The following is a 27075-nucleotide window of genomic DNA, read 5'->3' as shown; positions in this document are numbered from 1 at the left end:
GGGGCAGAGCCCCTGGCTGGGGTCGAGCTGCCAGGTCAGCTTGGAAAAATTTTATTTCCATTAACTGTCTTAACACATTTTTCATTAGATTTTTAATTTATTTTCTAAACGAACTTGACTTTAAGCGAAGTTAAACCTTAGGCGAACTTAGCTTTAGGCGAAGTTATCAGGCGAACTTGGCTTTAGGCGAAGTTAAACCTCAGGCGAACTTAGCTCTAGGCAAAGTTATCAGGCGAACTTGGCTTTAGGCGAAGTTACCAGGCGAACTTGGCTTTAGGCGAAGTTACCAGGCGAACTTGGCTTTAGGCGAAGTTACCAGTTAGCATTTTGAATCATTGAATAATATGTTACTTAAAAGTTCAAGGGATGAATTGTAATTAATTCATTCTTTTTCTAAGTCCAGGGACTGTTCTGTCATTTTATTAAACTTTCTAGTTCGTTATTCAATCTTTAACGAATTGACTTATCTTAGCGAAATGGTCATTTGTAACAAACTGAGCCCTCTAGCGAACTGGACCTCTGACGAATCCGTCCTTGTACGAACCAGTCCACATAGCGAATCAGTTCAAGTAACGAATTGGGCCTTCTAATTCGTTATCTCCTTTAACGAATGGCTATAACGAAAGGTGGGGGTTAATTCGTTATCTTTTCCTTAACGAATCAGGACACGAACTAAGGCTAGTTCGTTATCTTTCCTCATCGAATCTACTTAACGAATCACCCTTAATTCGCTAAATTCCCGTTAGCGAACTAGGGTTAGGTCAGGGAATGTCAGAACATTCCCTGACATACCCTTAACCTCGTACTACTTTTCCGGCGCCGTCATTGCCGGAAAGCCGCCGGAAAAACGCGAACTCACCGGAAAAACGATTCTTAACTCGTTTTTCACCGTTTTTTGCCCCGTTCGATCCAGATCTGAGCTAGGGTGATCCCTAAGCTCATCATAGGTTCGGTTTATACCCGATTCCACCCGGATCTCGTGATTTAAACGATTTAACGGTGTCGGCTCGTTGTTTCGCAACTTTATCTAACGGGTTAAGCTCATACAATATTAAACTATCGTTACCTCGGATTGGTGCTCGGTTTCCTTCTTGATTTCGGATAGAGATAAGGAAGAACTAGAGAGAAATCTTAAGTGTGTGTTTTGGGTGGTGTATGGAATATGTGTGAATGAGGATTAAATGGATATTAAGGGTTTATATATTTATGGATCATGGGCTTAAGCCCATGGTCTTTCCTTCTTTCTTTCCTAACCCAAGTCCATAACCCATATTCATTTACCCAGCACTGGCCCAACTCGTATTCTATTTATCTAAACCGATAACGACCCACTATGAAATAACGAAATTTATTTTTATTATAATAACTGAAAGTAGGATGTTACATATAGAGTCAAGCTTTAAGGAGATTATAAATAACGTGATCCAAATTAAGTTTGTGATCCATAAAAACATCATAAAAACATACTTTTTGCGGTAAGGTAAGGATACTTTGGAATACTATGAGAGTGTGTGCATGTGTATATTTTTGGGATTAAATGAAATAAGTAACTAAATAAATATATAAGTGTAATGAACAATCAAGTAGGGCAATCACGTATAAGCATCACGTATAAGGACCCTAAAGCATAAACTATACTAAGCCGTTACATCTAACCGCCTATCCTATAGTCATGGCTCTGATTCCAATCTGTCACACCCCGACCAAAGGCGGCGGAGCATGTCAGGGTGCAACGTATTGCTTAAGAACACAAAACACTATTATAATAACTATATTTAAACAACTCATTCACTTCATTTAATCATCAAAAGTAACACAACATCGTTCGTACAAAATAACACCAAATGCAAGAAATAAATTGTTCATTCTTCTAATAACCTAAACGATCTCAAAATAACTTAGTGTCTTCCAAACTCCAATCAACCAATAATCAAACCTGTAACAATGCATAAAATATAATTTGTCAACACGTATGTTGGTGAGCAATTTCATAGTTTTGAGTATATATAATATGAGGCAAATTCCACAACTCGTATATGAAACTATAAATAAAAGTAACAATTGTGGTATATAAATCATAAATAAATGAGGATCCTTTCTAATCGGTAAATACCAACAAACTCGGATAATGAGGCCCTATTCTACTAGCACAAGGCTAAATAGTTAGGGGTGTGTATGATCATACTTATTGAGGCTCAACAACAACAAAATAAACACTCGCTCACATAAAGCATATGAAACATATAACACAATAGAGAAAGAATTATAAGTATCATACACCCTAGAGTTTGTGGTTTGAGGATCGAGTATATTAAATCATTCTTGTTTTGAATAAGTATGGATGTTACCCCCAAAGTATAAAAGTGAAAACGGGGGATGAAATGTACTGACATGAAATAAGTAACTTGAAGGATTAATTGTGAATAAAAGGAAAGGTAAGTTCAACGAGCAAGACCTAAATTAAGAGGGTCTTGAGTTAGTAGATGGTCTTAAAAGCTTTTAAAGTAAAATAACATAACAAGTAAGATAAATAATTAAAGTTTGAGGGTTAAAGTGTAAACAGATAAGAAATTAAAGTAATGGTTTTTCAAAAGTAAGGTTTACTCGAAATCAGGTCTCGGTATTCTATCCATTAGTTTTACTTAACCTTTGTTAAGTAAATATTTGAGTATAATTGTGATATTGCAAGACCCTTTGTTAAATAGATACTAAGACGAGATTTAACGAGTGCTCGGATTTGTCGGTTCGAGTCTTGATAATTGGTCAAGCCCGAAGCCGAGATTCCAAAGTGATAAATGTTATGAGATAACTCAATGAAATAAAAAAAAAACTTAACCAATTGTGTAGAACTATTAGGAAGAACCTCAACGCCCGTTAAGCGGGTGTTTGGCTTTGTTGGTCCAAACTTGTTATAAGACCAAGTTGTATCCAACATGCCAAGTGTTTTGAGAAAATAATTAAATTAGTTTATAATATAGTTTTAGAGAAAAATACGAGATTCGGTGGCCCAAAACACAACTAGTGTGTTTTAAGCGAGTGAACCCGGTTTAGTTCGGTCTTGATTCGGTCCCATTTGACTTGAATAAGACCAAGGATGGTTACCACATAACCAATACCATATAACTTATTAAAATAAATTTAGAAATGATAATACTCAAGTCTTACATACAACATGTTAATAATAAAGTATTTAAGCAAGAGTTCGGTTTTGGTTCGGTCCTTGACTCGGAATGAAACCGAGGATGGTTGTCATATACCCAAATACCATTGAACTATTAAAATGATTTGGAAACTAAAATGACTATAAACTAAACATTTATAATAAGCATAAACAAATTTAAAGTGTTAACAAAGATTATAATAGTCCTCCATGTAGCCTTGCCTAGCATACACCTAAACCGATCATGACCGGAGAAGGGAAAGCCAAGGAAACATAGGAAGTATGTTTTAAACAAACTATAATAACAAGCTTTAATTAACAAGAATTAGTTAGAACAAAGATTAGCATTAGTTTGATCTTGAGAAGTCAAACTATCAAGAGTTTGAAAGATGAATATTTAAATCTAGGTTGTGAGAGTTTTGAGGAAGAATGAGCAACAAAAATGGATGCATTGGACTTGTATTTATAGTGGAAAAAGTAAAGGTTACCCATAAGAGTTATGCATGCATTTTGATTGGTTAAAATGGTCAAACTAGGTGGATGGTGATGGAAAAAGTAAAGGTTATCCATTAGTTTAAAACACCCCTTTAGCTTTGTTTGTTTGGCGATTTGGGTCCCTGAAGTTCGTTTTAAGTCGTTTTTAATAATAAAAGGGTGTTTTAAGACACCGTAAATGGTGTTTTCATGATCCGACAATTATGAAACATAAATGAAACTTAAAACCCAATATTTTATTAATAACGAAGTATCCGAAAGACAAACTGGGTCGGGTGTCCGATACAAATATAAATACAAGTCAAACCGAATATGACGAATGTCACACGTAACATGATTTTGCTTTTGCTAAAAGAAAAAATTGCCACTAAAATGTCTTAATCTTATACATTATAGTCTGTACTAAAAGTAACAAGTTTGGTACCTTTTAAAAATTAAGAGGCTCATCACTTATTCTTTATATATAGTATAGACACGTCTCGTGATTGCAAGCCTAACTACCAGAAGTTTGTAGAACAGGCAATGGCGGAACCAAAACTTTATAATTAATATAATTTTTTTATATACAGATAATTCGTTAGTGTATATCAATTACTATATTTTACCAACAGTCGGTAACGGTAACCTTTTGAGTTTCCATATCGGAAAATCGTCATAAAGTTGCTTCATTTTAAATTAACCAACAATTATTAATTTGTTTACGCAAGGCACTATCGTCTTCCGATGGTTCAACTTCTTCTCAGCTTCTTTATTTTTACTTTTAAGGATATGATTTTAGAGTTTATATCGATGTTTCTCTATCCATAACAAAACGTTTCTACGTATAATAAGATTGCTTTTTTTAACAAATTAAATTAATAAATCATAAATTAAGAAATATCTACTATTATAATAAACAAAAACTATTGATGTGACACATGGCATCTAATTGTCCTTTTTTTTGCCAAGTGGCACCATTATTGTTCAACATTGAAAATCAAAACTATTGAAACAATTAATAAATATTTTAACATTCCATATTAATAATTTATGGGACAATTCCTAAAATAAACGTTTATGAGGCATGAAACTTATTTAGTTGTAACGAGTAAATGATTTGTGAAATTGTTCGTTACGGTTAGTTAAAGGTACGTGGCAAGTTTTAACTGGTTCTACAAACTACTCGTGTGTAATCATAAACTACTCGTCACGACTAGTTTATAATACATATTTTGGGAATTTTTTGCAAATGACACCTAAAACCTGAAAAATGTTTTCATAAACGCTTATTTTGGGAATTTATTTATCTATGATTATATAGTAGTAAAAAATGTATAATAAAATAATGTACGTAGAACTTTTGAAACTTATTTAGCGTGTGTAAATTCGTGTCGTGTGATTTTAGTTTATTAGTGACCAATACCGAATGTGTCACTATTTGTCTTTACTCTGAGCAATACGAAAATGGTTTATCTCACTTGATTACTTTTTTACTTTTAATTCTTTATAGTAAACGTTTTTATATGTATTATTAACTTTTGCTAAAGTGACATTATTCAAAACTCAAGAAATATAATTGATTGGTGACGGTGCATATCAGTGTACTTTCTTTTATATATAATAATTATGTGTTTTTTTTGTCACACGTTAACTGATGAAATTCATTGTGCTTATTATACTTCATTTGTAGGTCAAGGTATTATACAAACTTGTATCAACTAGAGTTTCGGGCTAAACTAACATAAAAAATAGAGTTGTTTTGAATCCCGTAATAAAGTGGTACCATAGTGAGTTTTTGCTTATATCCATTTACTATGATGAAGCAAAATTCATTTCGTCTTGAATTACTATCATTGTGTTGTCTATTACAGGAACAACACTCACTTTTTTGTTTCTTTTTTTTTTTTTATTTCAAATCTTGCAAGTTGATACCATAAAGTATAATTTACTACTAGAAATGATAGGGAAATGCTTGTAATTATGGGTGTTGCAAAACGATTATATACAAAATCATTGTAAGATCATGAGCAGGGCGTTTGAAATAATAATTTGTTTCTTTTAAGTTGGTTGTTTAATATTATGATTTATTTGTGTTGTATCTTTTATACAAGAATCTCGAAATTGTTTGATATAAGGGAGGACGGGGTGGTCCGTAATGGCACCTCCATCACGCGTTGTGGCACATGAAACACCGCCACCGGTCCCCCCCATCACGTGGTGAAGCCCGAGGAGGTGAACGTTTGGGTGACTCTCCGAGGAGTTGAACGCTAAGTTGAACGTTAGAGAGAGAAACAAAAAACAACAATGGACATTACTTCAAACTCGGCAATTGGACCACCCCCATCATTAGGTGTGGTGAGTGATGAAAATTGGACCACCCCCACCCCCACCCCTCTAAGAGAGGAATAATGGTTTGGTTTTCAATGAGATACTTATTTGTTGTGAATAAAACATTTGCAACAGTTTTTTGCTCTGATTTACGTATTTTGTCACAACAAGTTCCACTTGAAACAGATCCACTTTTAGTATGACTCGGAAAATGTTGGCCAAGTTCAACTTATATTCGACCCTTTAAGAAAACGAGTCAAATTTGCTTCTTGTGTTCTCTTATAGCTGGCAAAATGGACGGGTCATGTCGGTCGGCGCAACACATAAGAACCGATTTGATCGGTACACGTTTTTTTTTTTACTTTTACACACAAATCTAAAACTCACTATAATTGTTAAGTTTCTTGTATATTGTTGAAGTTGAGTAAAATGTGTCAAGATCATCTAAAATTATAAGTTTAGTAAGACGACATGTTTAAAACTAAAAAAAATTGTTATAAAATGCCTATAACTTTATTTGCATTACACTTTCTTTGCCAATATTACTAAATATTCATTTACCCTTGCTTATAATTTTATAATATAAGGCATGAATTAGAAAAAAAAAGATATGAAGTAAGCCACACAAGTTATTTTTTATTAGTTATGGATGGTTAATAATTGATATCATAAAACCTCCAATTTCAATACTTTGGTATTTTTTTTTTACAATAGAAACTATTGCAGTTGTTAGTTCAGGAGAAAGATATCTAGAGACTAAAGTTTTATATATATATTTTTATGTATGTCACTCTTTTTTACTTATTTTTCTTGATCATAATAATATTATATATATATATATAGATATATGTTAGCTATATTCATGTACATTAAAAAAACGGCTACACTAGAAAACTTTCATAATACAAAATTTTTTTTAGATATAAAACAAGTATAGGAAAAAAAATATTATTTAAGAAATATAAAATGTTTATTATAAATAAGAAAAAGTGATATTTTATTATTTAAAAAATTCATTTCAAAAAGATTAAAATCAATAATAATAAAAAATAACAAAATAACAACAAAGAAACAAAAAAAAGGTGATAATTGTATTAATGAAAACTTGAGGGAGGGAATTATTTAGTAAAAATGAGGGGGTGAGGTACGTTTAGCAGCACCCTTATTGCAATATAAAGAACAAAATCATATAATAAGATAATGAATGAGATTTAGTTTTTCAAACCAATGTAATACACGGGTTTCTAACCTAATATATTAATATAAAATAATTAAAAATGTTAAATAAAAAACGAGATAAAAAAGCAGACAATTCACACATTATGGGCTTATTAAACAAAATTTTGAAAAAAAAACCTAAATGCAAAGTCAATAAAATCTGCAAAGTTGAGGGTAAATAATATGTTGAAAAAAAAATATTAGGTTAATTCATTTTGGCTTTTAATTAACTACTAGACAGGTTGTTCACGTCATGCAGCGGGAAGCGTAAATTTTGGTAATTAAGTAATAAGTTTATGGGTGTTTATTGTTTGGTTTGAAACCGTAAAATCATTCAAACCGGTTTGCTTTGATTTCAAGATTGATTTTTTTTCTATAACTTCTGGGAGATCGTTTTAAATTTCAAAGGTTATATTTTGGGTTTTGACGACAAAAGACCACTAATAATTTTCCCATATCTGGTATATTATATATAACTAGACTAATAATTTTGCTCTCATTCAAGGTTATACCATGTGTAATGTTTCTTGTAAATCCCTTAATGTGAAGCACCTTAATTTTCCCATATCTGGTATATTATATATAACTAGACTTGTGACCGTACGGCGTAGGGGTACACATACCTTGGAAATCATGTAATAAGTTTATGGGTGTTCATTGTTTGATTTGAAACCGTAAAACGTTCAAACTAGTCATTGGTTTGATTTCACGATTGATTTTTTTTCATTAACTTTTGGCCGTCGTTTTACAACTTTTGAAAGGTTCAGTTTCCGATTTCAACGACACAAAAACCGTTACTAATGGTTTTGCTCGCGATTTTATTTAAAACCCATCAAAACCAGACCGCAAATTAATGCCCTACGTAAAATGTTATTTTTGTTAACTACAAAATACTTATAACAATATCATACTCAAATTAAAGAAAAAAATATGCTCGTTTTTATGGTGCAATTTCTTTAAGATAATATTAACGTATGAAAAAGTTATTAACGTTTAAAAACATGGGGAAGTTAGGTTAAAAGTGAAAATAAGAACACATATGAGTGAAAGATCATGTATCATAGTTGTAACTATTTTTAAAATTTATAAAAGTTGAGCAAACTGAAAAGACTAATGTTGTAACTATTATTTAATAATAGAAGTTAGACAAGCTAACCATATTTGATTTTTTTATTAGATAAATTTACCTTTATTCTAGATGTATTAAATGTTGTAATATGTGTTAATTGATTTGTAAAACTGCTAAAAAAGAATATGCCTTAATTTGTCCATGTGGCATGTATCATATGTAGTGTATAGATATAGATAACTTAAGGGAAAATTCTCAAAATAAGCGTTTATGAAAACGTTTTTCAGGTTTTAAGTGTCATTTGCAAGAAATTTTCAAAATAGGTATTATAAACTCGTCGTGACGAGTAGTTTATGATTACACACGAGTAGTTTGTAGAACCAGTTAAAACTTGACATGTGCCCTTAAACTAACCGTAACGAGCAGATTCACTAATCATTTACTCGTCACGACTAAATAAGTTTCATGCCTCGTAATCAACGCCCACGAATAATTCATAAGTCCTTTAGTCGCGGCGACTAGTTTACATTCCCTACACGAGTAGTTTATTAGTAGTTAACTCGCTGCGACTAGTTTAACCTTATAATCTACTCGTCGAGACTAAAGAACTTATGGATTACTCGTGGGCGTTGATTATGAGACATAAAACTTATTTAGTCGTGACGAGTAAATGGTTAGTAAATCTGCTCGTTACGGTTAGTTTAAAGACACGTGTCAAGTTTTAATTGGTTATACAAATTACTCGTCACGACTAGATAATAACACATATTTTAGAAATTTCTTGCAAATGGCACATAAAACCTGAAAAACGTTTTCATAAATACTTATTTTTATTTTAGGAATTTTCCCATAACTTAATGGGCTTCATTATGAAAAATACTCTTCCTTATTCACTTTATCACAGAGACGTTAAATTTCTGCCGGACCATCACATAACAACCATCGGGCATTGCCAAAAAGTGTTTAAAATTATGTTTTTATCTTTTAACGTTAAATGCTTTGTCAGAAGAGAGTATCGAGAGGGTCCAATTGTAAACAAAAGTTCGGATGGAGGACTCCGGCATAAAGTGCGTTTGGCTGGTCAGAGGTTAAGGGACTCTCTTGACCTCCTATAAATTTGCCGATAAAGATAGAAGATTAAAGGTACAATCCCTGTAAAATATACTCCCTACGTCCCATAACAAGTGTCATGGTTTGAAAAACACAAATTTTAAGAAAATTTGAATTATTGCACTTTTTGCTTAACAAATGACTATAATGCCCCTTATATATATAAAAAGACAAAATTTAAAAAGTTTCAATGATTGTATTTGTGTAAGGGTAAACTTGAAAATTAGTTAATAAATTTTAAAAATAGACATTTACAATGGGACGCCCTGCTTGCGGTGCGCGCATATAATGTATATATGTGTGAACCCTCGGGTGGGCAAAAGTAAAAGTGCACTAATTTTGACGTTATTTTACTAATCTCGTGAAAATAACGTTAAAAGTGGCGGAAGGTTAATCAGGCATCATGTGGTGGCGTTGATAGCCGAAAGACAAGGGCACATGCACCAATCAGCCGGTGTCCCTGATGATTGAGTGCTATGTGCCTTATGTCCAAGGCTTGATGCAAAACTACTATCGAGCCGGGGGTCTCACCGGAAGCAGCCTCTCTATCCCTATGGGATAGAGGTAAGACTGTCTACATCTCACCCTCCTCAGACCCTACCATAGCATTGCTATTGGTGGGATATACTGAGTACGATGATGATGATGATGATGATGACATTTACAATGGGGCAAACTAAAATAGAAATGTAAACACTTTCAAAAGAACGGAGGGAGTAACATTTAACTATTAAAAAAAAGTATCACTAGTTTGTCATGTACTTTTGCTTGGGCCCATTATATAAATTTATTTGGACTACCTATTGAATAGTAGAGGTGCACAAAAAACCGGTACCCATAACTGGACTGAAAAGAATACCTAAAATCGGTTTTTTATATCTGGGTATTCTATACCCGAAATCGGAACGAACCCTACCGGTAGGATATTGATATGGTATGCATTTTGAGCTCTCAATACGCTTACCCGATTTATACCCGGAACCGGTCATACCCTATACTCATACCCTGTTATACCCAATACCTGATACCGATTTGTTAATACCCGAAATAATACATGAGTTTTTATAGTATAATTTATGTTTACTTTACAACTTTTATATTTAAGTTTTTTTTAAAGGGATTACTCTATAGAATAGTAACCAACTTTGAAAGTTGTTCCAATCAGGTTACTGATAAAAACTTTTGTTCCAATCAGGTCACTGAACTTTCATTTTTGTTCTAATCTTTTTCAATGTTTTTACTTTGCATAATAACTTTTAAACTTTTAAAGGTTACGAAAATTAGTAAAAATGTGAAATATAATTTTAAAATTCCGAAAATTTGCAAAAAAAAAGTTCGGAAAATTGCAATAAATTGCAAAAATTGAAAAAAAAATGGTCAAAACGGGTTAGGGTCAACATGTTCGGGCTAGAACGGGTCAAGATCGGAACTAGTCAAAACGGGTTTCGGGTCAGATTTTTTTTTGACCAACGAATCAGCGCGTTTTCAACACGTTACAAATCGTTTTAACAGCAAAAACTCGTTTAAGCGATTTTTCAGCTCATTTCAGCACCTAACAGCTCGTTTAAATGATTATTCAGCTCGTTTCAGCACCTAACAGCTCGTTTAAGCGATTTTTCAGCTCATTTCAGCACCTAACAGCTTGTTTAAATGATTATTCAGCTCGTTTCAGCACCAAACAGCTCGTTTAAGCGATTTTTCAGCTCGTTTCAGCACCTAACAGCTCGTTTAAGCGATTTTTCAGCTCGTTTCAGCACCTAACAGCTCGTTTAAGCGATTTTTTTTTGACCAACGAATTGAAAAAAAAATGGTCAAAACGGGTTAGGGTCAACATGTTCGGGCTTGAACGGGTCAAGATCGGAACTAGTCAAAACGGGTTTCGGGTCAGATTTTTTTTGACCAACGAATCAGCGCGTTTTCAACACGTTACAAATCGTTTTAACAACAAAAGCTCGTTTAAGCGATTTTTCTGCTCATTTCAGCACCTAACAGCTCGTTTAAATGATTATTCAGCTCGTTTCAGCACCTAACAGCTCGTTTAAGTGATTTTTCAGCTTATTTCAGCATCTAACAGCTCATTTAAATGATTATTCAGCTCGTTTCAGCACCTAACAGCTCGTTTAAGCGATTTTTCAGTTCGTTTCAGCACCTAACAGCTCGTTTAAGTGATTTTTCAGTTCGTTTTAGCACCTAATAGCTCGTTTAAGAGATATTTCAGTTCGTTTCAGCACCTAACAGCTCGTTTAAGCGACTTTTCAGTTCGTTTCATCACTTAACAACTTGTTTCAACACGTGTTGACCAAAATGGGTTGTTTTGGTTCGGGTCAGAACGGGTCTGGGTCTCTTTGCTATTGGTTTTCAACTCTTCCATATGCATACGAACCGACCCGAATCCGTTTTGACCTTTCCGACCTAGACACATTCCGACCCGGCCCCGTTCTGACCCGAACCTGTTGACCCTAACCCGTTCTGACCCGAACCAAAACAACACATTTTGGTCAAAAAGTGCTGAAACAAGCTGTTAAGTGCTGAAACGAACTGAAAAATCGCTTAAACGAGCTGTTAGGTGCTAAAACAAACTGAAAAATCGCATAAACGAGCAGTTAAGTGCTGAAACGAACTGAAAAATCGCTTAAACGAGCTGTTAGGTGCTGAAACGAACTGAAAAATCGCTTTAAACGAGCTGTTAGGTGCCGAAACGAACTGAAAAATCGCTTAAACGAGCTGTTAGGTGCCGAAACGAACTGAAAAATCGCTTAAACGAGCTGTTAGGTGCTGAAACGAACTGAAAAATCGCTTAAACGAGCTGTTAGGTGCTGAAACGAACTGAAAAATCGCTTAAACGAGCTGTTAGATGCTGAAACGAATTGAAAAATCGCTTAAACGAGCTGTTAGGTGCTGAAACGAGCTGTTAGGTGCTGAAACGAGCTGAAAATCGCTTAAACGAGCTGTTAGGTGTTGAAACGAGCTGAAAAATCGATTAAACGAGCTTTTGCTGTTAAAGCAAGCTGTAACGTGTTGAAAACGCGCTGATTCGTTGGTCCAAAACAAAAAAACTGACCCGAAACCCGTTTTAACCCGTTCCGACCTTGACCCGTTCTAACCCGAATCTGTTGATCCTAACCCGTTTTGAACATTTTTTTTATTTTTGTTTTCAATTTTTACAATTTATTGCAATTTTCCAAACTTTTTTTTGCAAATTTTCAGAATTTTAAAATTATATTTCGCATTTTTACTAATTTTCGTAACCATTAAAAGTTATTATGTAAAGTAAAAGCATTGAAAAATTAAAAAAAAACCTAGATTACCTGTTATCCAGGTAAAATATCTAGAATTGGAACAAAAATGAAAGTTCAGTGACCTGATTGAAACAAAAGTTTTTATCAATGACCTGATTGGAATAACTTTCAAAGTTGATTACTATTATATGAAGTAATCCTTTATTTTAAAATACATATTATAAAGTAAATAATTGTACTTGAGTGAATTTATGATTTTAACTACATTTTTTTCAAAAATATGTAAAACTGACTTGACACCATATAAAATATAACGGTCAGGAGTGCAAAATGTTGACTATGGATGTTCTAAATATACTAACGTATTTAATTAGTTAACTCAAAAAAGTGACCCATAGGTTTTGCAAAATGGTTAATTTATTTTGGTTATTTTGGTTCGAATTCTTTGGTTATTTATATATTATTTAGCCTTTAAGATAGCATTTAAAAGATTTTCAGCTCATAATGTATGCTGTTCAATTCAAGGAGGTCATATAAATAGGCACCCGTTTCTCAACTACAAACTTCTTTTTTTTAACGATCAAGAGAAAAATTTTCATTAAACAAACAACCAAAACAGCAAATCCCTATCCGATGCCACCGGTATAATCACCACAATTAAACACAACTAAAAACCAATGATAAAACACAACAGAAAAACTAGAAAACAATACCTAAAATTACGGGTTGAAGCTTCTCCAGTTGTTCCACGTAATTGTTCCCTATTTTGATATGCTTCGCACACACAAAAAACCCAACACGCTTTTATTTCTACCACCACATTGTTTAATTGTGCAAGTTTTCCATTAAACGCCACATCATTTCTTGCATTCCAAATACTTCAAATTGTCGTTAAACAAACCGCATGAAACGTCTTTGCTTTTCTCTTTGGAAACCTTGTGAATTTATATATCTCCAACAAGTCGCGAAAACTACAAAACTTCTTAGTATACACCACTCAACACTTGCTTTACAACATATAAAATAATTAAAAAATTATAAATCGAAATATAAATAAAAAACAAAAAAAGTTAAAAAAAAACTAAAATGTTTCATCTGTCGTCCTTGTTAAAAAAAAGACATAATGACATCATTGTGTTGTGTCTTTTTTCCTAGACAATGTGTTTTTTTCTCCAACAAAACTACAAAACTTATTATGTTATATTATCCAACACTGTGTTATATTTTGCCCGATATCGTGTTATATCTAAAATATTTTATATCGCAAAATACAACACAATGTCAAGCAAAATATATGATAATGTTAAGTAATATAACACAATAATATAAACAAAAAGACAAAATGATTTATTTTATTTTTGAACGAGAACAACAAGGGAAACATTTATTTTTTGTTTTTTAGTTATGATTTTTTTTCTTTCTCGTCATTTTCATTTTTATGGTTATTAATTTGTAGAATAACTCAACCCTATGTTTTGTACTTGCATGACTTTACCTACCAAAAAAGAAAATTCGATAGTAGAATGACACACTCGAATACCTAATATTAGTGAACCCACTTAAAAGAAAATCCCGACTCCGCAACTATTGCCAGAAAATAAGATTGACAATAGACTATAACCATGACAATTCTAACTACAAATAAGCGATGAAATTATGTTCTTACGACTTTGTCCTGATTGAGTGATTGTATGGTTAGAAAAAAGAACGTTTCTATGGTCCTCAACTATCAGAATGATAGAATGCGTGTGGAAAGTGGTGAAATGCTAACACACGATGATTTGACTTATGAGTCGTCAGCAAATCGACTCTGACCAATACAATTCCCATTATTTCTTCAATGTTCTTAGGCTGAGGGGTGTGGGGGGCGCGAGAGGGGGCGTGAGTGGGGGCGCCAGCCAATAATATTGTGACGTGTGGCAGAGAGAGAAACTTGATAAGATGGGTGTTGGTAGTGGTGATAGCGCCCTGGGCCATGGTGTGGAGGGGCGCGAGAGGGGGCGCGAGCGGTTTATTTTTTTATTTTTTTATAAATGTATTAAAAAAACGTATTATTAAAAAAACAAGAAATTATTTAAAAAAACACACATTAATTTGAAGGTTAACACTTTTTTGGTTTAATTAATATTTACTGTATGTCAAGATTAGAAATTAGTATTTACTATATGTAAAAAAAAAAGAAAATACAGTATGTTAAGATTATAGATGACAATATATTATAATACTGAAATTTTAAAATAGATCAGGGACCAGTTTTGCCATACCCCTTAACTATTTGAAACAAATTACATCTTTCACATGTGCCTTCGTCATCTCCGGCCCTCTAATATTCCGGCGCACATGAAGTTTTCCGGCGTGTTTTTTATTAAATTAAGAGCCAACGGCTCATTTTACAAATCCAACAGCTCTTTCACCATTCCCCAAGTCCCCTCACGCTCACCAGCTCCCGCTACCCTGCTTGCGCCTGCCTCGTTTTCCGCTCTCGCGCCCCTCTCGCGCCCCTCTCGCGCCTCGGTGGTGTGGTGCTCGCGCCCCGGGGCGCGAGCGTATGGCCTCTTGCGCCCTTCCTAGCGCTCCACACCCCTCAGCCTTAAATATACATATATAGTAAACTTTTTTTCTTATTAAATTTATAACAAAAAAAAATGACAATGGTTATTTACACATCCTTTTTGGATATTCACACACCCTCTTAACACACATATTATCTCTATATATACCCTATAAAGGGTGTATGAATAACACATTCCAAAAAAATTCTCTAAAATTCTCTAAGGGCCCTAAATAAAATTACTGATATTCTAATTAATGATAGTTATGCTTATCTATTAATTTCAACCGTAGATATGGTAGTGACTAGTGACCATCTTTTTGTAACAAGTCATCCAATCTAGTGGCATAACTTAAAGAAAAGATTAGTCATCTACATATGATGGGTTTCTTTCTGATTGTGGAATGGAGATGATCGATGAGTTATGCCACTGATCCAAATGGTTGATTAAAACATAAAGAGTAAAGTGCCATTTTTGTTCATGTGGTTTGGCAAATAATACGAATTTAGTTCAAAAAGTTTATTTTTTGCATATGGACCCTTTACGTTTCCCAGTTCTTGTCACTTGCATCCAAATTACTAACCCCGTTAAATTTAAACGTTAAGTCATGGGTATACATGTCTTTTCACCCTTTCTTTATTATAATACTTATTTTAGTGAACTGCGGATTTCGTCCCTTTAGTTTGTCTAAATCTGCAGTTTTAGTCCAGTAGTTTCAAATTTGCAATTTTCTTCCCTATGGTTTCATTTCACTTGCAATTAAACCCGAATTCCCCAATGTCGTTAAGTCTGTTAATTAAATCCATCAGTGTGCCCTTTACGTGAGGGGCAGTTTTGTTCCTTGTTTTTTTTCTTTTTCCCTAAATACACCACGGCCCCTCACGTAAGAGGGCTTGCGAATTAGGACTGAATTTTTTTTAGGGAGAGAAACGACAAAACTGGTCGTCACGTGAGGGGTGCGCAAATGGATTAACGACCAAAATTAACGAGGTTAATAAATTCAGGTTTGATTGCAAGTGAAATGAAACTACAAGTATGAAAATTGCAAACTTGAAACTATTGGACTAAAACTGCATATTTTGACAAACCACAAGGACGAAAACCGCAGTTCACTAAAATAAGTATTATAATAAAATAGTGAAAAGACATATCTACCCCTGGCTTAACGATTAAATATAACGGATTTAGTGATTTGGATGTAATTGACAACAACTGGGAAACGTGGAGGGTCCATATATAAAAAATAATTTTTTAGACTAAATTCGTATTATTTGTCAAATTAAAAGGACGAAAATGACACTTTACTTAAACATAAATCATATATAGACGTCTAGAAGTTGGACCAAGAGTCTTACGTACCTATTAAGCATTTATTATGTCTTTTTGGGGGACTAGGAGTTTAGAATCAAAGCCCACGAAAAACAGAACTTGTGAACTTTAACAAGTAAAATCACAATTATTCTCTACCAATTGGGTAATATGATTATGTTTTCCAATACCTAGTTGACATGAACTAAATAGATATCTTCCTGCACGTAGTTTGTTTCTCATACAAAATCTTGGATTCAACCTCGGTGGCATCAGTAACTATGTGCTTCATATTACATAAATAGCTTGAACGTAATACTATTTTTTTCAAATTAAGTGAATGACACATGTCAATCCTGAACAAAAGATCATGAATGTATTGCATAATGACTACGACACAATGATAAGTAGAAAGACAAAGATTGAGCATGAGCACAAAGACACAATGACGAACAAAAAGACATAATCTTTGTTTTAATTTTTATCTTTAATATGAGTATCAATTGAAAAACACAATGACCAAAATCTATAACACAATGCATAGAAAAATCCAATTAAAAAACACAATGAACAACCAATAACACAATATAAAAAACCCACTAGTTTTTTTTTATATAACAATATGATATTTATATTAAAGATAAAAAACGCTTGTTATTATGGAAGAATTAACACGTGTCTTGTATGTGGAAAAATAAGTCATCATAAGTAAATTATTACCTTCATGTCATTCTCATCAATTTTTAATTTTAAATTAATCGCCACAATCCAAATATAAGATTAATGGATTATATTTATTTTCATCATTTTCATTTTTGTTGTCCTTTGTATTTTAACCTTATCCTAATTATCAAATAATTTAAAGATTATAAATTTATTTTATCTATTTTTTTTCAGTTTGCTTGAACAACCATTTTATTGAAAACACTTCAATACTAGCAAGCCGTTAACAAACCCCACCCCAAACAAAATTGCATACACTAATTTAGAAAACCCATATGGTTACATAATGTCAATCGTATAGTAGTGTTATATCCCTTTTTCTATTTTTTCCAAATTATAAGGCCTCTAATCTAGTGGCATAACTTGGTTTAGTAACAATCTTAACTATGACTTTTCTTACAGAAGGTTGTGGATTCTAGTCTCGCGTAAAGCAAATTGTTCTAGGTGATCCAGCAAGATAGATCTACCCCCCCCCCCCTTTTCAAATAACATTGTAAGTACAGTGGCGAAGCTTGGACTAAGACACCGAGGGGGCCGGACTCAAAATGTATAAAAAATTTCACAAACGAAGGCGGGCGGGCTCAAATTTTCGGTCAACGGCTAAATTTACACTACGTATAAAAAATTTCGCCCGAAAACGACTCAAATTTACACTACGTATAAAAATTTCGACCGAAAACGGCTAAATTTACACTACGTATAAAAAATTTCTCCCGAAAACGGCTAAAATTTACACCACGTATTAAAATTTTCGACCAAAAACGGCTAAATTTTACACTACATATAAAAAATTTCGACTGAAAACGACTAAATTTTACACTACGTATAAAAAATCTCGGCCGAAAACGACTAAATTTACACTACGTATAAAAACTTTCAGACGAAAACGAGTAAATTTACACTGCTGCGTAAAAAAATAGGGGGGCCGGGGCCACCCCGGGCCCTTGAGAACCTTCGCCACTGTGTAAGTATGTTATACATAAAAAGTGGTGTGACCCTCTTATAAAATAGGAGTGCTTCCGTTACAAGTGGTGCAGTGGATAAGGCATGAGATTATTATAAACGCAAGGTCCCATGTTTGATTGTGTTTTAGCTATTTATTTTTTGAAACTTTTATTAGCGGTTTAGGATTTTAAAATATAAAACTTTTAACCATGACACATTATATGCCACTAGAGCTACTGCCCTCTCCACGACTCCACCCAGATGGCCAGACAAATATGATATTGAAGTGGTAGATATGAAAGTTGAGTATCTTGACTCAAAGTCGAAGAAGGAAGATTGGCGTCACCAATTATCACCATTATGTGTTTAATTATTTTAAAACGGTTCTCAATATGAAAATTCAAGAGCTTCGTTATAATGAGGTAACCACTAACGTGCTTACGTTTATGAGTTCTATGAGTCCATCTTGTAATTTTAGTCGCTTTAGTAAACTAAACTCATTAAACTTGGCTCAGATGTATCCATATGATTTTGATGAAAAAGAGAAACTTATATATGAACTCGGCCGCTACATGATTACTAATGTGAAAGAAGATAAGTTGTTTGCCAACTTGAATGGGGTATTTCAAAACTGATAGTGAAAACAAGATTACACATTGATTATCCCTTATTCTATCATTTAATAAAGTTATTAGTTTTGTCAGTTGCAACGGCCAGTGCTGCTGAAAGCTGTATCTCTTCAATGAAGAATGTGAAAAAGGATTTGCGTAATCGGATGGTTAATTGGTGTATGAACGATTCTTACATTTGTTATATAGAAAAGGAGTTCCTCTAACAGTTTGGGTCGAAGATGTAACGAAACAATTTAAAAGATGAAACTCGTAGGAAATAACGATAGGTAGTTTTTCTAAATTCGTAAATATCGTTGCATTTATATTATGTGTTTTAAATTTCTAATGACAGTGTCGTTTTTATTATTGTATCATATAGTTATTATGTGATGAATTCAACTCTATCTAAGCCAAGAGTCAAGTTATTCTACAAAGGGGGCAACAATGAGAAGAATGAGGATGATTTATAGTAAAAAAACCCTCAAAAAATATAATGAAAAATTAATTAAAAAATCATAAATCAAAATTAAATAAAAAAATGAAAAATGTAAAAAAAGAAAAATGTTTCCATCGTCTACTCCGTTCTCAAACAAAAAAAAACCTCGAAAAAGACACAATGTTGAGGAAAAAACATCATTGTGTCTTTTTATTTATCATTGTGTTTTGTGTTTATTTTCGTCATTGATTATGTCTTTTTTTCTTGACATTGTGTCTTTTTTTCTTGATATTGTGTTATTTTACTCAACATTGTGTTATATTTTGTTTGACATTGTGTTAAATTTTACGACCTATTGTGTCTTTTTTTATTTATCATTCTGTTGTTTGTTCATTTTTTGAAGTGTGTCTTTTTTCTCGACATTGTGTTGTTTCGTGGGTTTTTTTTTGTTTGGAACGCGAATGACAGGGGAAACATTTTTGTTTTTTAATTTTTTTCGTTTTTTATTTATATTTTGAGTTATGCTTTTTTTAATTATTATTTTTGAATATTTTGTTAAGAGGTTTTTTGTATGGGTACAAATCATTCTCACACATTTCAGTTTTGTCTCCCTTTATATTTTAACTTTACCCTCTAAACCAAACCAACGAACTAATCTAAATTTTTTTATATCCGACTCTATGAAATTGGAGCATCAATGAACCATCTGGAAAAAATTCCATGATCCACCACGGTGGGTCAAGGGTGTTTTTAATTGTGGGTTTTATATTCTTCGGATGAAAGGGTGATCCATTTGTCAAGGTGATTCTGAATGTTCGAGCTTTTGCTGTAAAAAGAAATCATGTAAAAAGAAATCAAATAACACATATGAATAATACAACTGACATATATGACTAATAAACTGTAAGAAATTTAATCATAGAAAGTCAAGCATTTTAGACCTCTCAAGCATTTGATTATCTCTTCTGGACTTTACAAATAAAATCCACTAAAGTTAATAGATCGATGTGACTTACAATAACGCAAAGTCGAAAGTCTTGATGGAATAAAATCAAAATAAGAAATCCTTTGAATTATTGGGCAATATTGTAATATTACATATATTCCATTGTCACTTGATATATGATATAAATAGACTGCTTCCTTTCTTTCATTCATAATCTTGAATTTAAGCTCTATATCTAAATCTTAAACACAGGGAAGTATGCGCTCTTCATTCTTCTTAAAAACAGTCCTGTTTCTTGTTGTTCTTATACGAATGAATGTTACTGGATCCGGTTCGAATCTGCCTACGGATCATGTTGCATTACTAAAAATCAAATCCGGGATGAAAGACGACCCTCACGGTGTTTTAAAATCATGGAATGATTCACTTCCTTTTTGCATGTGGCGAGGAGTGACGTGCGGTAGACGACACCAAAGAGTCACAAGCTTGAATCTAAAAGGCGAAAACTTATCAGGTTCTATATCTCCTTTTCTGGGAAACCTCAGCTTCCTCCGGTCCATCATCTTAGATGACAACCGGATTTATGGAAGTATCCTTCATGAAATAAGTCGTTTAGCACGATTACAAGAGCTTTCCCTTGACAAAAATTTTCTTACCGGAGAAATCCCAGTTAACATATCAAGTTGCTCAAAACTAAGGATAATTAGCTTACAAGCAAACAAGTTGTCTGGGAAAATTCCAACTATTCTTAGTTCCTTGCGCATGATAAGAACGTTAGTCTTACAGAAAAATAACTTCATAGGTGGGATTCCACCATCCATCTGCAATCTCACAAATCTTGAAAATCTCTATCTTGGTGGAAATCCATTAGGAGGGAGCATTCCCGATTCCTTCAATCAGTTGAACAAACTGAGACAATTAGGCATCGCGGAAATGGCCTCGTTGGAGTGTTTCCATTGTTCTCCTACAACCTTTCAAAGTTAGAATTTGTAAATATTCCACAAAACAACCTTCATGGCAATCTCCCCCGTGACTTATGTTTGAACCAACCACATATCAACACACTAGTAATAGGTGATAATCGGTTTACCGGGTCACTTCCACTCTCAATATCAAATTGTTCAAAGTTGAAATTTTTTGATGTTTTTGATAATTATTTCACGGGAGGGTTAAAGATTGATTTCGGAAAACTGCAAAAACTTCAGTTTTTAGTTCTTGGTCGCAATAACTATGAAAAGAACCCTATTGATTGCAAGAATCTCTTTGATTCTTTGTCCAACTGTAGCAATTTAGAGAATTTGGAGCTTTACGAAAGCCAATTAACAGGGGTGTTACCAAATTCACTTGGGAACTTCTCATCTAAACTGAATTACATAGGGCTTTTTGGGAATTATATCTCAGGCAGTATCCCTTCATCTATAGGCAATTTGTTTGGCCTGAATTCAATTGATTTTGCGTTAAATAGCTTCACAGGCATAATTCCTGAAAGCATAGGAAAGCTTCGAAGCATGGAAAAATTGTCTCTTGGCTTGAATGCTTTCTCTGGGGTTATTCCACAATCCATAGGAAACATGTCATTTCTAAATGTACTATATTTGAGTACAAATAAATTGGAAGGCACTATACCATCGACTATAGGCGGTTGTGAAAAGTTGTTATATGTAAACCTTTCTAGTAATAACCTAAGAGGGAGTATACCGAAAGAAATATTCCAATTGTCTTCACTTTCCATTGGTCTAGATTTGAGTCAAAACAATTTGAGTGGAGTGCTTCCACAAGAGATTGGAAACTTCAAGATCTTAGAAAATCTTGATTTATTGGGAAACCGTTTATCAGGTGAACTTCCAAGTGGTTTTAGCAATTGCATTAGCCTTCAAACACTAAATCTTTCCAGAAATTTCTTCCATGGGTTGATTTCAGAGGCATTGAGCTCTTTGAGAGGCCTCGAATATGTTATCTTGTCCCGAAATAACTTTTCTGGGCCCATTCCAACATTTTTGCAAGAAATGGATTTGAAGTATCTAGATCTTTCATATAACAATTTTGAGGGAGAGGTGTCGGTTAAAGGTGTTTTTGCTAACACAAGTATGATATCAATCATTGGGAACCATAGACTTTGTGGTGGCATACCTAAACTTCACCTACCGAAATGCACAACCAAAAGAAGTACTAAAAAGCTTCATGTTGGTGTTGTCGTAGCGATCTCACTATCTTCCACTGTTGTAGGTTTGGCTCTTGTGTTAATTCTTTTGTTATACTTTTGTATAAAAAGGAAAACAGATAAATCATTTGGTACAACATCGACCAGATCATTTGAGAAGATTTCATATAGAAGCCTCTTCAAAGCAACCGAAGGGTTCTCTTTAGAAAATCTGATTGGTACCGGTAGCTTTGCTTCAGTTTACAAAGGAGTTCTTAATGAAAATGGCTTCACTGTGGCAATCAAAGTTTTGAACCTTAATATCCGAGGAGGTTTTAGGAGTTTTGTGGCCGAGTGTGATGCCTTGAGAAATATTCGCCATCGCAACCTGGTGAAGGTTATACTTCTTGTTCAAGTATAGAATTTCAAGGAAATGATTTCAAAGCTTTGGTTTACGATTTCATGTCAAATGGGAGTTTGGAGAGCTGGTTGCATTCAACACACCAAACGCTAGATTTTGCTCAAAGAATCAACATTATCAAGGATGTGGCTTGTGCTATTGAGTATCTACATTGTCAATGCGGAAACATAGTTGTCCATTGTGATTTGAAGCCAAGCAACATTTTATTGGACACTGATATGGTTGCTCATGTTGGAGATTTTGGGCTTGCCAGAATTCTTTCCCTTGAAGGAGTTTCTAACACAAGCAGCAATAGCTCAAGTGTATTTTGAGGAACCGTTGGGTATGCACCTCCAGGTAAGCTAACGAACACTATTCCATTTTACTGTGTTATACTATACGATTAACTCTATATAAGTTGCAGAATATGGATTTGGAAGTGCAGTCTCAACCAGTGGGGACATATATAGCTTTGGAATCCTGTTGTTGGAGATGATGACAGGGAAGAAACCTGTTGATCCAATGTTTAAAGAAGGTCTAACTTTGCACTCCTATGCTACGAATGCCCTGACTGATGGTTCCGTGCTTCAGATTCTGGATTCGGTACTTCTAAGTGAGGATGCCAATGAAAGGAGTTTGATTTCATTAGTGAAAATTGGAGTGAAATGCTCTTCTGAGTCTCCACAAGATCGAATGTATATTGAGACTGTTGTTCACGAGCTCTTATCAATAAATATTGCAACTAGATCTTAATTTTTAATTAAGCATCGGTAGATCAAATTTCGCAATCCCAAAAATCTAGTATGTGATCGTTTTATATTGTTGGTGTATATCATATTAAGTTGATGTTTGAATAAGAATAAAAGTATGTTTATTATCTATGATGATATTGGTACGACACGCGCTGGATACAATGTTTGTTAATACTCAAGACATACTAAAAACTAAACACCATTTTGTGGTTGAAAAGCTAGTTTTGGTGTTTTAGATTTCATTAGATTGAGAAGTTTGATATATGTTTTAATTCAATAAGAAACTACAAAAAAGAAACTAACGTACACTCTTCAATTTACTCTACAAACGGCCAACCTTAAAAGGCAGACCAACATTCTGGAAAACCTTGATCTCACCACCCAACCCTGCAGTCACAATAACCAACCCCCATGCAGTTGCTTGGATGGTCTTGTGACCTCGACTACCACCGAGCTGAACGACTCAGAGGGCCCTAAACTCGAGTCAACATTTGCATTGTGGTCTGTGTCTTCAGCACTGTCCATTGAGGGATTACTCCTTTTAGGAAGTGGTGGCAGCGTTATAGAAGAAGAGCCGGTGACCGATGGTGGCAGGGTGGTGGTGGACCTTTTTGTGTGTCTCTTGGAATGCATTGCCACCAGTGGTTGTTCCAGTTTGTTGCATATGGGCCATGGTGCGGTGACAGAAACTTCTTTACAAGGGAAGTGTTCGTAAGATGTAATAATCGGATATTTGTGTTTCCCTTTGGTTTCTTCGTGCCTCCAAATGTATACTAGGATAAAAATAAACTGATCAAGCTTGCAATCCAGGATAAAAATAAACTGATCAAGAGGTGTGTATGCGATAATTCACTAGACAGTAAATATCAGATACAGATAACAGTTATAGAACTAGTTTGTACCAGCAGTGTTATAAAACCGACAAATCCCTTAATTGGAACCAACAACCGAAACCTTCATGTGTGCAAACATCAATCATTAAGTGATAAACTTTCAATCCAAAATCGGAGACAACTAGTTGAGGTCATTGAAAGAATTACCTTGCCGTCATTAGAATAGCCAACTGCAGTGACCATCTCATCAAGATTGATCCAGTCCACAACATATCGGTCTGGTATGTTCCATATTCTAACCTTAGCATCCAGTGAACCACTTATAAAGTAGTCCTCATCTGCCGGATTAAACTGCACACAAGTCACTGTGTATTAACCAAACAAAAAAAAAAACCATGTTCAGCCGGTTATGTTATATGAATGTGCATACCGTAATCTGTATGAGAAAATATCTTCAAACAGTTCTTGGTTTGAATATCCCATAGCCTTACTGTTTTGTCCATTGAAGATGAAAGCAAGAGCTGCAATAAACAATATTCCTTCATAAATACATGCCGAATGGGAGTTTGGAGGGTTGGTTGCATTCAACGCACCAAATTCTAGATCTTGCTCAAAGAATCAACATTATAAATGATGTGGCTTGTGCACTTGATTATCTACATTGTCGGTGTGCAAACGTAGTTGTTCATTGTGATTTGAAGCTGAGCAACATTTTATTGGACACTGATATGGTTGCTCATGTTGGAGATTTTGGGCTCGCGAAAATTCTTTCCCTTGAAGTAGTTTCCAATGCAAAAAACGACAGCTCAAATGTTTTCCAAGGAACCATTGGGTATGCTCCTCCAGGTAAGCTAATGATCACTAGTTCATTTGACCTTTTATTTTAGTATATGTTATGTTGTTGTAATATTAATCTTGTGTAAGCTGTAGAATATGGACTTGGAAGTTCAGTCTCAACCAACAGGGACATATATAGCTATGGAATTCTACTGTTAGTGTTGATCACAGGGAAGGAACCTGTTGATCCAATGTTTAAAGAAGGTCTAACTTTGCATTCATATGCAAGGAATGCCTTGGTTGATGGTTCTGTGCTTCACATTCTAGATCCGGTGCTTCGAAACGAGGATGTCGATGAAAAAAGTTTGATTTCCTTGGTGAAAATTGGAGTTCAATGCTCTTCCGAGTCTCCACAAGATCGGATGAATATTGGGACCGTTGTTCACGAGCTCTTCACAACAACAATTGCAACTAGAACTTGATTTGTGTAAGGTCCACAAATTAAGTTCTGCAACCCCCAGAAAGCTAGTAAGTGATTGTGCTATAATGTCTATGATGATATTGGTAATATTTTATTGAGTGTTAGTATTGCAACTAGTGGTCGTTCAAGTTCGCAAGATTTAATAATTTGATATTTGTGTTTAACTTTGGTTTCTTCGTGCCTTCAAATGTAATGCTATGATCTGTGAACCTTCAGTAGCACTGCTTATAATCAACTGAAAGTTGGGTGTTATTGTTCTGTGACCTGCCTTTACAATAGTCAGTAGTGCATGTTGACTTTTGAATTTGACCTTTTCGAATTCAATGTTCGCATTATTAAGTATGATAATCAGAGGTATTTAAGATAAAAGAAATGGCTATGAAATTGTTTTTATTATTTCAGTATGACCATTACACCATACGTACATGTTATATATATAGCCAATACTCAAAACTAGAAAAGGAAATACAATCAAATGCATTGAAAGAATTGGCTGTCGGTGAGCTGTATTAGTGGCTGAATTGGAGGATCTTGTGTAGCAAGAGTCAATGGTTTATATTAGATGATGGAAACTGATCCTAATCATATATTTTAACATTCCCTCTTAAGTTAAGTAGTGGGATTTTCAATACTTAACTTGCCAAGGCAGTGATTGAAGATTTTGCCATTGACTGCTTTTGTTAGAATATCTGCAAGTTGCTCTCCTGAGCGGATAAACAAAAGGTCAATAACCATTGTTTCAAGTTTTTCTTTGATGAAATGGCGATCTACTTCAATATGTTTTGTACGATCATGCTGGACTGGATTCTCTGAGATTTGAATAGCTGCTTTGTTATCACACAAAATTTTACTAGATAGATTTGGAGGATATCCGATTTCCGTCAAGAGTTTCCGTATCCATAGTATCTCTGCTAGACCGCGTGATATGCCTCGAAGTTCTGCCTCAGCACTTGAGAGCGCCACCACCTTTTGTTTCTTGCTTCTCCATGTGACGAGATTTCCACCGATGATGGTAAAGTACCCGGATGTTGATCTCCGGTTTCCTTTATCTCCTGCCCAGTCTGCATCGGTATACACTTTGGTTTCAAGGTGACCATTTTTCTTAAAAAAAACTCCATAACCAGGTGTCCCTTTGAGATATCTAATAATTCTCCATACTGCTTCCATATGGGCAATTTGAGGTTGCTGCATGAATTGGCTTACGACTCCCACTGCGTAGGCAATGTCAGGTCGGGTATGTGATAGATAGATTAGTTTCCCTACTATTCGTTGATATCTTCCCTTGTCAGCTAGCTTAGCATTTTCCTCCATATAGAGCTTCTGGTTTACCATCATAGGGGTATCCACAGGTTTGCAATCGATCATCCCTATTTCTGCCAGCAGGTCAAGAACATATTTCTTTTGGCAAATGAAAATTCCTCGTCTGGACCTTATGACTTCAATTCCAAGAAACTACTTAAGTCTCCCAAGATCCTTCATTTCAAATTCTTTGAATAGGTTAACTTTCAGTCTTGCCATCTCTTCTTTATCATTACCTGTGATTATCGTATCATCGACATAAATAATTAGGCAT

General features: G+C 34.3%; 2 pseudogenes across 1 annotated transcript; one reads left to right on the top strand and one right to left on the bottom strand.

The window, feature by feature from the left end:
• Positions 1–20185: 20185 nt before the first annotated feature.
• LOC143603063 (receptor kinase-like protein Xa21) lies at positions 20186–25503 on the top strand (annotated as a pseudogene). The gene is made up of 3 exons (XR_013147982.1): positions 20186–23016; positions 23084–23194; positions 25286–25503. The product of XR_013147982.1 is annotated as a receptor kinase-like protein Xa21 (transcript).
• Positions 25504–26111: 608 nt separating this feature from the next.
• LOC143603060 (secreted RxLR effector protein 161 pseudogene) lies at positions 26112–26834 on the bottom strand (annotated as a pseudogene).
• Positions 26835–27075: the final 241 nt, after the last annotated feature.

This window comes from Bidens hawaiensis, unplaced genomic scaffold (assembly GCF_021521415.1).
Source record: "Bidens hawaiensis isolate Kalapana, Puna unplaced genomic scaffold, B.hawaiensis_p1.1 tig00060452_1, whole genome shotgun sequence".
Lineage (NCBI taxonomy): Eukaryota > Viridiplantae > Streptophyta > Magnoliopsida > Asterales > Asteraceae > Bidens > Bidens hawaiensis.
Note: the sequence above shows the minus strand (reverse complement) of the source record. Positions and strands in the feature narration are given on the sequence as shown.